The 10,294-nt window shown below is 37.6% G+C and overlaps 1 non-coding gene across 1 annotated transcript; it reads right to left on the bottom strand.

Annotated features, from left to right (window-relative positions):
• Nucleotides 1-616: 616 nt before the first annotated feature.
• Nucleotides 617-723, bottom strand: LOC118537672 (U6 spliceosomal RNA). The gene has a single exon (XR_004918238.1). It is a non-coding gene; the product is annotated as a U6 spliceosomal RNA (small nuclear RNA).
• Nucleotides 724-10,294: the final 9,571 nt, after the last annotated feature.

Raw genomic sequence — 10,294 nt, 5'->3', positions numbered from 1 at the left:
CCCTTGCCTCAGAGGACCTATATAGAAAAAAGTTGCTATGGTGTATGTTGGAGAAATTACTGCCTATGCTCTTTTCTAGGATTTTTATGGTCTCAGGTCTCACACTTAGGTCTTTAATCCATTTTGAATTTATTTTTGTGTATGGTGTAAGAAAGCGGTCCAGTTTCATTCTTTTGCACGCTGCTGTCCAGTTTTCCCAACACCATTTATTGAACAGACTATCTTTTTCCTTTTGCATATTCTTGCATCCTTTGTCAAAGACTAATTGACCATATAATTGTGGGTTTATTTCTGGATTTTCTATTGTGTTCCATTGATCAATGTATCTATATTTGTGCCATCACCATACTGTTTTGGTTACTATTTTGTAATATGACTTTAAGTCTGTAATTGTGATGCCTCCAGATTTGCTTTTCTTTTTCAAGATTGCTTTGCGTATTCAGGATCTTTTGTGGTTCCATACAAATTTTAGGATTGTTTGTTCAAGTTCTGTGAAAAATGCTGTTGGTATTTTGATAGGGATTGGATTAAATGTGTAGATTGCTTTGGGTAGTATAAACATTTTAACAATATTTGTTCTTCCAATCCATGAGCATAGAACGTCTTTTCCATTTCTAAAAATATGAAATGCTTCATGATTTTGCATGTCATCCTTGCACAGGGGCCATGGTAATCTTCTCTGTATTGTTCCAATTTTAGTATATGTGCCACCACAGATAGCACCCAACCATTAATTCTTTGAACATTTTTCTGTACCACATTCTTTCAGTTCTCTTTCTGGGGTTCTGATAACATTGAAGTTAGATCTTTTGGTGTTACCCTATAAATTCCTGAAGCTCTGTTTATCTTTCAACCTTTTTTTAAATTGTTGTTCAGAATAGATATTTTAATGGAACAATTTGTCATCCTCATTTTGCTATTGAATCCATCCAGTGAATTTTTCAAATTTTCAGTCACTATATTTTTTTAGTTCTAAAATTTTCATTTGGTTCTTCATTGGGGATATTCCATTTCTTTGCTGAGACTCTTTAGATTTCCATTTATTTCACTTCTTGGAGAATTGTTATCATACCTACTTGAAAGTCTTTAATAATTCCAGCATATATGTCATGTTGGCATCTATTGTTTGCCTTCTCACTTGTAAGTTAAAATTTTCTTGCTTCTTTGTGTGCTGAGTAATTTTAGATTTTAATCTGGAAATTCTGAATATTATATATGAGACTTGGGTCTACCTTAAATTCTCAGGAGAATGTTGATATTCAGGTTGCAAGTTTTGATCTGCATTCTGTGAATTGTGGTTCCAATGTCAGTTCAGTTTTCAAAGCTTTTCCAGTGTTATTCGAAACTGTCCCACATGTGCACCACCCAATGGCCAGTCGAGAACCTGATCAATGTTCTACTGCATTATTCAGTTCTCAAAGCCTTTGATACTATGTAGAGTCAGATCAACGCATCACAGCCCATACGTGAACCCAGGATTTGATACACCACTTTATGGGTGTACTCATACACTTTATGGGCTCACTCTTTTGAGCTCCCTTCTCACAGTTGCTGGGACATTTCCAGCTCCCTGAAGTCCTTCTTCTGGTCCTCTGTCCAGAAAGCTAGGACTTTAGTTTCCATAATCTCCCATGTACTTCCCATGACTATCCCTGCATCCAGGACCAAGCAGCAGGAGAACAGAGAGATAAAAATGCAATGGATATTTGCCCCCTTGGTCTTGGACCACATTTCTCCTGGTCAGAGGGGATTCCTCTCAGTGTTTTAGGTACTGCCTCTTCACCACTATCTAAGGGTAAATTGGTTCTGAGCAAGGGTCTCTTTAAGAATGAATGAGTTTTAGGGGCGCCTGGGTGGCTCAGTTGTTAAGCGTCTGACTTCGGCTCAGGTCATGATCCCAGAGTCCTGGGATCAAGTCCTGGGATCGAACCCTGCATCAGGCTTCTTGCTCAGTGGGAAGCCTGCTTCTCCCTCTCCCACTCCCCCTGATTGTGTTCCCTCTCTCGCTGTGTCTCTCTCTGTCAAATAAATAAATAAAACCTAAAACAAAAAAAGAATGAATGAGTTTTAGTAAAAAGGAATTTGTGCTGTATCTTCATATCTTGTATAATAGCTTTATTTATTTTTTAGGGCAGGTAGCAATTATATTATGGATAATCAAATCTCCAAATAAGTTTTCTATAATAATAGGAATTACTTTTATAATCACAAATAATAAGTACTATTTAAAAATAAAATAGCTATATAGATTGTTAAGAAGCTTCTCCTTATTCTGTGATGCTGGTTTAATGTGATTGCTCAATTCACAGGCACATAACACCACTGTTCTGATACAGAATCTTTTTTTTTTTTTTAAGTATGCTCTATACCCAATGTGGGGCTTGAACTAATGACCCCGAGATTAAGAGTTGCATGCTCTACCGACTGAGCCAGCCAGTCGCCCTTGTTCCCACACAGAAACCTGAATTTTTAAAGGTTGGCTGAGCTCCAGTCACAGCAAAGCAATCAAAGGACCCTTCTAACTTTGCGAAATTCCATGTTCTCTTTGTTCCCATCTTATTGTGGCTGTTCACAATGAGAGATAAAAGGTCAGGACTTTAGCTTTCAAAAAACCAACTTGGACAAATCAAGATAAATACAGTCCTGAACTCATTTGCATGAATGAATCCCTAGTCAATTCTTCCAGACAGAAGATGTCCTTGAGGGGAGTCTGGCATGAGCTTGAAAATATTATCATAGAATTCATGTTTGACTGCTTCCTCTTTCCCATTCATGGCTGAAGTTCAATGGTCAGAGAAAGGTAAACAGTTAATGGTTTGATGTTATGGAAACTGAATAATAAAAGTTCACATATTGAGAAGGAGGAATATGATATCAGAAAAAAAAATCTCCTCCCTTTAATAAAGAAACTTTAATTAGAGGGAAACCATGAAACTAATCATATGACTTCATAGCAGCTGTTTTGTTTTTTTTGTTTTTTCCCAGACACTTTGTTATAAGGCTCTGTGTTGATGAGAAAGCTAATGGATATGGAATTATCACCTACGGCAAATAAAATAAATAAACATTGAAATAAACAAAAATATTCAGTCAATTCTGTCTCTGCCACAAGAATAGTATTGTTATTGCAGATTTTAGGTAATGTTCACAATATATGTGAAAAGTGACTAAACTGTAGGAACAGAAAGCAGATCAGTGTCTGCCAGAAGCTGGGGGTCACAGAAGGAGGTGATCTTAAGAAGCACAAAGAAATATTTGGAGTGATAGAATTGTTTCACAATTGAATTGTGGTGTACTTGTATGCTTTTGTCAAAACTTGCAGGGAGAATATTACTGTACTTAAATTATACCTTAATAAAAAATATTTTACGTGCCTAGCACATAGTAGTCAACAAGAGAAACAGAGAAATAAATTTTTGCTTTAGAGGATGTGTTATGTTCTAGAAAATGGAAAGAACGTGAGGGCCAATCCATAAACTTCATACTCATGTCTTGAAAAGCCAGTGTGATCAGTGTAACAAAAATTGGAATGCCCACAAACCTTGTTTCTATCATTCCCCATTGATATATAGGAATAGGGTTTTAAAAGGGTCGCAGTCGGGCAGGCCCTGTCAGGTCTCTCTACTTTGGAGGTAGAAAAAGCAATTTTTCAAGTAAATGACTCAACAGAAGTGTATTTAATGGGCCTTTAAACCCGAGGGCTGAGAGCTGCACAGTCGTGACAACACTCTAGGTCACGGTCACATTGGCCAGTAACATTTGAATAAATGAAGCCGAGGCTTTCCCACAACTCTCATGTACTTTGAAAGATGTGCTTCCGCAGATATGTGACTGGAAAGGGGACAGAACACGAGGCACGTAGCAGCCACTGAAGTGGACAGAAGTGAAAGAGGGTCAAACAACGGAGTATTTTGCAAGCTAAATTTATTGGCATACTATAGTTTTATTCACTACTAATAATGGTGAAAAGTTAACATTTCTTGAGTTCTTACATATAATGTCCAGAAATTTGCTAAATATTTTACATTTATTACTCACAATAATCTATTACTATAGGTATTATTATTGCCTCCATTTTACAGATGGGAGAACTGAGGCTAGGATGTTGAGTGACTTGCCCAAAGTCACAGAGTAGGTAGGTGTGGCAGAACTGGGATTTGAATCCAGTCCTTCATAATCTAAACTTCCTGCTCCTAATCAGTGTCCTACAATGGCTATTCACTCAGTGGAAATGCTTTTTATTAGGTCTTCTAATAGCAATACAGTATTTATTGAAGAAAAATATTCCTTTCTTTTATAAATTGCATGTTCCAGAGAGACCTTGCGAAGGACAGATGGATTGAAAATTCAAGGTATTTTAGATTTTTTTTTTTTTTTTTAGACAGCACGAGCAGGAGGGGCAGAGACAGAGAGGGAGAGAGAATCTCAAGCAGACTCCGTGCTGAGCGCTGAGCTGGAGGCAGGGCTCCATCTCATGACCCTGAGATCGCCACCTGAGCTGAAACTAAGAGTTGGCCACTTAACAGACTGTGCCACCCAGGTGCCCCTTAGATTTTTAAATGAGGGCCTGAGAGCTCACATCTTTAGTGTAAGGCTTAAATATTACTTTATTTCCAAGGGAAAATAGCAAATCTTTGTGGAGATTGGCAGCATTCTGCTGAGGGTCCTAATGCCTGCACTTCTAACATTAAGGCAGGGCACTCTGACCTTGCCCTGAAACACCAGAAGCAAGGTTTGGAAAGCTGCACCTCATAAAAATGGGATGGAATAAACCAGAGCCTTGAAAGATAGCTGAGCAGATACTGAGGTCAAGAACTCTACATGAGTCTTAGTCTAAGTTGAAGCCCAAATCTGGAAATCAAATTCTCTATTTTTTTTCTTTTTTTAAAATTTTATTTTATTGTGTTATGTTAATCACCATACATTACAGCATTAGTTTTTGATGTAGTGTTCCATGATTCATTGTTTGCATATAACACCCAGTGCTCCATTCAATACGTGCCCTCTTTAATATCCATCACCAGGCTATCCCATCCCCCCACCCCCCTGCCCTCTAGAACCCTCAGTTTGTTTCTCAGAGTCCATAGTTTCTCATGGTTCATCTCCCCCTCCGATTTCCCCCCTTCATTTTTCCCTTCCTATCTTCTTCTTCTTTTTTTTTTTTTAACATATATTGTATTATTTGTTTCAGAGGTACAGGTCTGTGATTCAACAGTCTTACACAATTCACAGTGCTCACCATAGCACATACCCTCACCAGTGTCCATCACCCAGCCACCCCATCCCTCCCACCCCCCCACCACTCCAGAAACCCTCAGTTTGTTTCCTGAGATTAAGAATTCCTCATATCAGTGAGATCATATGATACTTGTCTTTCTCTGATTGACTTATTTTGCTTAGCATAATACCCTCCAGTTCCATCCATGTCTTTGCAAATGGCAAGATTTCAGGTTTTTTGATGGTTGCATAATATTCCATTGTATATATATACCACATCTCCTTTATCCATTCATCTGTTGATGGACATCTTGGCTTCTGGACATTGCTGCTATAAACATCTATTTCTTAAGACTGACAATGATCCTACACCTCTGGAAGCCAGTACATGGAACAATAATAAAGTCTCATAAGCATCCAGAACACAGAGCTTTTATTATATGATGATTTGACTTTGATGAAAGAAAAGTTCTGAAGAATCAGCATTACTTTTCTTTGTTCAGGAAAAATTAGAACTCATTTCAGAAACTGTACTTTTTCTGTTAGAAGGACTGTGTTGAATTTAAACATACCATGAATCATTCAATAAAACTGTTCTTACCTTTCTAGAAGGTAGTAGAACTAGAGTCTATGGTTATTTTATTTATTGTCTAATAACACATAGACTTATTATTGGTACCAAATGTTTTAGCTCTTGAATATATGCAGCTTAAATACTTCATTTATACTATTTTTTAATTTTCCCATCTTTATTGGTCTGGCCTTCTTAAGCTTTTTGTAAGAGAAAGAACGAAATCTTTCTTCTGCAATGAAATATATGAATATTCACATTAAGTGCAATAAATAGACTACGAATAGTTTAAGTCAAATTTTACTATAAATCAGTTACAAAAAAGCCTTTGTTTTCTAAAAATATTTTTGGATTTCCGATATCAGTTTATGGACCTGTAACAATATGCTCGAGAGGAACTTTATTTAACTGAAGAGAAGTTATACTTTAAACTTAATTAAATTACAATCCTAGGCTTAAAAATACACATGCGCATAGATACACACACAAATTACAAACAGGTACTAGAATCCTTTTCTTACCTAAAGCCTTTAAGGGAGCATACACACACATTCACAATACTGAATCTGAGATTTGTTTTGAAAATGTTGATGCTTTTAGCAGGATAGTAACACATTACATCCATATATTACTTTATATTTTGTCAAGCACATTCATATTTACTGTCACATTGATCTTCGCACCATTTCTGTGAAGTAAACAAAGCAGGAATTATTATTTTTTTTAAATCACATCAATTTTTATCTGGTTACCAAAGGAAGGCATTTCTTGTGAACGATAACAGAAGAAAGAAAAAGTTGGCAGGTTTCTCCCCCTCGTTTTACAGAGAGACACACACTTGAGAATCTCTCAGTCTAACAGCTAGAAAGTAGATCTGGAGTTGAAATCTAGTCTGACTGCAAGATTTGTGAATTTTATTCTTTCAACAATATTTAGTGAGCACTGAAAGTGTCAGGCTCTCTGATAACCATATCCACTATACGACAAGGCCTCTCAGTTAGGAACCACAAGACACAGAATTTTACAGCTTTAAACATCTGTAGAACCTAGATCCAAAGATAGGACCATACTGTTAGCAGAATTATTTTTTTCTTTTTAAGGAGAATGTTTAATTTGCTAAGTAAAGTAGAATCTTCCTTCCCAAAATTCTGTTAAACTGTTTGGCAAGTACCTTGAATCCAACAATCACTTCAGCGTTTGAGGGTCTGTACACTAATGTAGATTAGAGCTACCACAGACCAGCCATGCCCATAAATGACCACACTTATTTTGTAAGATGTAAACTTTAAGATGAGCAGCTACTAGAGTCTATTGATGGTTGAGTTTGAAGGGATGAATGTAGGCCAGTTTGATGAACTATTGAGGATATTTCCAAAGTCTTAGTCTTGCCCCTTTACTATGGTGAAACGGTTGTCATTAAACTGTTCTTGCAGGTTTTGAAAACTGACTTTTTAGTGAATTGACCTAGAAATATTTGGTCCAAGTGTCAACTTTATGGTAAAGGGTCTCAAATTTAGGATTTTTTCTCTAACTGAGGTCATACATATACTCTGTATTTAGGTTTGGGGCTGCCATAACAAAGTACCACAAACTGGGTGGCTTAAACAACAGAAATTTATTGTTTCACAGTTTTGGAGGCTAGAAGTCTGAAATCCAAGGTGTCAGCAGAGTTGATTCCTTTAGAAGGCTGTGAGGGAGAATCTGTCCCATGCCTCTACTAGCTTCTGAAAGTGTAGGCATTCCTTGGTTTGTAAGTGGCATTCTCTCTATGTCTTCCCTCTGTGCATGTCTGTGTCCAAATTTCTCCTTTTGATAAGGACACCCATCATACTGGAATAAGGCCCACCCTAATGATCTCACTTTAACTTGATTAACTCTGTAGAGATCCTAGTTGCAAATAAAGTCACATTCTGAGGTACTGGGGGGTTAGGAATTCAATATCTTTATTCAGGTTATGATGGTTAATTTTATATGTCAACTTGGAAGATGTTTTTGGATGAGATTAACATTTAGATTGGTGAACTCTATGTAAAACAGTTTGCCCTCCATAATGTGGGTGGGCCTCACCAAATCAGTTGAAGGCCTGAACAGACCCAAAACACTAGCCTTTTCAAGCAAGACTGCCTTTCAACTTCATCTGCACTATTGCCTCTCCTGGGTCTTCAATCTGCTAATCTTTGGACTAAAACACTACCATTGGCACAGTCCTTGCTAGGGATTCTCTAACAAGTTAAAAAGAGACATGCATCATAGGAACAGAGAGACACGCATCATAGGAACAGAGAAACACAGCGAGAGAAGGAACACAAGCAGGGGGAACACAAGAGGGAGAAGTAGGCTTCCCGCAGAGCAAGGAGCGCGATGTGGGGCTCGATCCCAGGACCCTGGGATCATGAGCTGAGCCAAAGGCAGACGCCTAACGACTAAGCCACCCAGGCGCCCCAAACAAATGTCTTTGAAACATACCATAAATTTTGCAGTTCTGTTTTGGAATTTATTTCTATTTTAATATTCTGGAAGCCTCAAAAACTGGAGCTTAAGTTTTTCTCAACCTCTGGCTCTATTTAGCTGCTGCTTCTCCACTTATTACCTCTCCCACTTGCTTCCTATTGCCAGGAAAACCTTGCTATTTCTTGCCTACTGGCCTTTGCACACATTCTTCTTTCCATGAGGTCACATTCATCACCTGCTTTTAGAAATCTTCCTCAATACGGGCACCTGGGTGGCTCAGTTGGTTAGGTGTCCAACTCTTGATCTCTGCTCAGGTCTTGATCTCAGGATGATGAGTTCAAGCCCTGTGTTGGGCTCCATGCTAGGCATGGAACTTACCCAATAAAAAAATAAATTGGGGTGCTGGATGGCTCAGTTGGTTAAGTGTCCAACTCTTGATTTGGGCTCAGGTCATGATCTCAGGCTTGTGAGATCAGGCCCTGCATTGGACACTGTGCTCAACCAGGAGTCTGTCTGCCCCTCTCCTTCTGCTCCTCTCCCACTGCCATTACTCTCTCTCTCTCTCTCAAATAAATAAATAAATAAAAATTCTTTTTTAAAAATTAAAAAATAGGGGCGCCTGGGTGGCTCAGTCGTTAAGCGTCTGCCTTCGGCTCGGGTCATGATCCCAGGACCCTGGGATCGAGCCCCGCATCAGGCTCCCTGCTCCGCGGGAAGCCTGCTTCTCCCTCTCCCACTCCCCCTGCTTGTGTTCCCTCTCTCGCTGTGTCTCTCTCTGTCAAATAAATAAAATCTTTAAAAATAAATAAATAAATAAATAAATAAAAATTAAAAAATAATTTAAAATTAAAAAAATAAATTTAAAAAGTCTTCTTGAATAAACCCCAGCCTTATTTAATCACTCTCTAATGTTTTTCTGTTTTATAAATGTATTTATTTAGAGAGAGAGTTGTGGGGGAGGGGCAGAGGGAGAGGAAGAGAGAGAATCTCAAGCAGACTCCCCACTGAGCACGGAGCTGCATGTGGGGCCCAACCCCACGACCTGAGATCAGACCTGAGCTGAAATCAACAGTCAGTCACCCAGCTAACTGAGCCACCCAGGCTCACTTAACTACTCTCTAATTACTATATTGTATTATTATCTGTCTCTTGAGAGTTTTAGATGTATTATATCTGAATGGTGGAAATTCTACATAATGGTGTGCTATACATCACTTCCCAACTTCAAATCCAGTGACATGATGTTAGTAGCTTGAAATCAGCCATGGTGGGAATATTTACACCACATAGAAATTTGAAAATACTCCAAATCAAAGCTCTTTTCCCCAGAGGAGAGCTAATTGTTAAACATTAAACACAACTGGAAATAATCCAAACATCCATCAAAAGCATTCTGGTTGAATAAACCACGATATATCCATTCATTGAAGTACCATACAACTATAAAGGAAATAGGGCTATTTTTATATACTCCTATAAAAGTGATCTCCAGAGTATACAGACAAGTGAAAAAGCAAGTTGAAGAAAAGTATGTATACTATGCTTTTAAAAGCAGGGAGGATACAAAGGCATGTATGTTTTTGCTAATTTTTTTTTTAAACAGAAGCCCAAGGCAGGAAAGTTTTTAAATGGCTACAACTAGGAAGAGAGAAGAAACTATAAGAGAGATGGAAATAGATGATCTACTTCTTTGACTATACCTTATTTGGTAGATTTCTTTGGAACCATACAAATGTTTTACAAAATTAAAACTTAAGATCTTATTATAAAAAAGAAATCCCTAAACATCTGAAGCAAAATGAAACAAATCAATCTATGCAATGAATTGATGGCATAATCACATAGAGAAGAGTTATTTGAAATGAACTGAAAACACAATAATTTTATTTGGCTAGTCAGATATATACTGAGGACCAACATAAATACATGAAATGTAAAAAAATCTTAAAAATTTCTCAGTAATCATATTGCTAGTGATAAAATTGGTTATGTTATTCTGAAACTATTGTATACAACCTACGACAAAGAAAATAAGTAATGATGCTTATGCCATTA

Source organism: Halichoerus grypus, chromosome 1 (genome assembly GCF_964656455.1).
Source record: "Halichoerus grypus chromosome 1, mHalGry1.hap1.1, whole genome shotgun sequence".
In the NCBI taxonomy this organism is placed as follows: domain Eukaryota; kingdom Metazoa; phylum Chordata; class Mammalia; order Carnivora; family Phocidae; genus Halichoerus; species Halichoerus grypus.
This window is presented reverse-complemented; position numbering and strand designations above follow the sequence as displayed.